This window comes from Myodes glareolus, chromosome 12 (genome assembly GCF_982192425.1).
Source record: "Myodes glareolus chromosome 12, mMyoGla1.1, whole genome shotgun sequence".
NCBI classification, from domain to species: Eukaryota; Metazoa; Chordata; class Mammalia; order Rodentia; family Cricetidae; genus Myodes; species Myodes glareolus.
Window position 1 is genome coordinate 65,091,827 of NC_142037.1, and position 2,140 is coordinate 65,093,966.

A 2,140-nucleotide genomic window follows, 5' to 3' on the forward strand; every position below is an offset into this window, starting at 1 on the left:
GTTGGTGGGAATGCAAACTCGTGCAGCCACTGTGGAAATCAGTGTGGCGGTTTCTCAGGAAACTGGGAGTCAACCTCCCTCAGGACCCAGCAATTCCACTCTTGGGAATATACCCTAAAGATTCCCGATCATACTACAAAAGCATTTGTTCTACTATGTTCATAGCAGCACTATTTGTAATAGCCAGAACCTGGAAACAGCCTAGGTGCCCCTCAATAGAAGAATGGTTAAAAAAGGCATGGAACATATACACATTAGAGTTTTACTCAGCGGTAAAAAACAATGACATCTTGAATTTTGCATGCAAATGGATGGAAATAGAAAACGCTTTACTGAGTGAGGTAAGCCAGACCCAAAAAGAGGAACGCGGTATGTATTCACTCATAAGTGGATTCTAACCATAATTAAAGGTCTTTGAGCCTATTATTCGTGATCCTAGAGAAGCTAAATAAGAAGATGAACCTGATGAAGATTATTTAGCTATCCACCAGGAGGTAGGAAATAGACAAGAGTCCCAGGTAACCTCGGGTGCATGGGGGGGAGGGAGGGTCGATGGAAGGGGAGAAGGTTAGAGAGAAGGGAGTAGGGGAAGAAAGGGGAAAGCTTGGTGGCCTGGGATGGGGGGGGGGAGGGAGGAAGGATGAACAAGGGATCAGGGAAGATTATATTTCAACTAAGGGACCCATTTTAGGGTTTACAGGAGACTTGATTATATATGGGATCCCAGGTCCAAGGAGAGATCCCCCAGATTGCTCTCTGGACAGAGGAGTGGGTGCCTGAATCGGCCGTGGCCCATGTCCATACTGATGTATATTTTGCTTATCACCATAGATCCTGCATCTGACGAAGGACGGCGATACAGTCGGAGACCCACATTGCAGCACGGGACTGAGCCCCCCGAGGTCCAAATGAGGAGCAGAAGGAGGAAGAACATGAAAAACGAAATCAGTACTGCGAGGGATGCTATCACCCACTGATACAAGGGAACGGATCTGATGAGAGTTTACCAAGGCCAGTTGGACTGGGACTGAAAGAGGACGTGATCTAACCAGACTCTCCGAATTTGGCCGGATTCTCTGACTGTGGCTGACCCGAAGTCTTTCTGAAAAGCCATTGACTATGACACTGGGACCTGTTTCCTCTACATATAATGGATTTTGGGGATCCAGTCTGTTTGGACTCTCACCTTCCTGGACCTGGAGGGAGGGGGAAGGAACTGGAACTTCCCACAGGGCAGGAAACCCTGACTGCCCTGGGGGACGAAGAGGGAGGAGGAGGGGGAGTAGGGGGAGTGGGAGGGTGTTGGGAGGGGGGGGTGGAAATGGAAACTTTTATAATTTAATAAAATTTACTAAAAAAAAAAACAAAAACAAATTATTAATTAATTTAAGTTGTAAAAGCTATTAGGTAATAATCCTAAGCAATAGGCTTAATGATTTATAATTCTTATAAACCTTTGTGTGTTTATTAGGGATTGAAAGGCTGCAGAGGTAGGCAGTACAGAAATTTTCATGTACAAATTTCTGCATGGCAAAACATACTGTCATTCAGACAAAGTAACCTATCAAATGGAAAAATATTTCTTACCAATTACACATCTAATTGTGGTCTAAAATTCAAGATATAAAGAAATTTAAAAACTAGATACCAAGAAAACAATTAACACAATCTAAAAATGGGGTATAGATATAAACAGAAAATTCTCAAGAAGTAAATAAAAATACTAAGAAACATTTAAAAGGAATTTTTTCATCTGCTTCAGATGGTTTATTGATGCAAATTTAAGGTCAATCTTTTTATATGTATATTTCTGCTCTTGGTTAAGGTATTATGATTGTGTAGTTTATTTTAAAATGTAATGTATATATGGTGATACAGACGGAGACCCACATTGGAGCACCGGACTGAGCCCCCCAAGGTTCAAAGGAGGAGCAGAAGGAGGAAGAAAATGAAAAAGAAAATCAGGACTGCAATGGATGTGATCACCCACTGATACAAGGGGACTGATCTAATGAGAGTTTACCAAGGCCAGTTGGACTGGGACTGAAAGAGGACATGATCCAACCAGATTCTCTGAATGTGGCCGGATTCTCTGAATGTGGCTGGCCTGGAGTCTTTCTGAAAAGCTATTGACAATGAC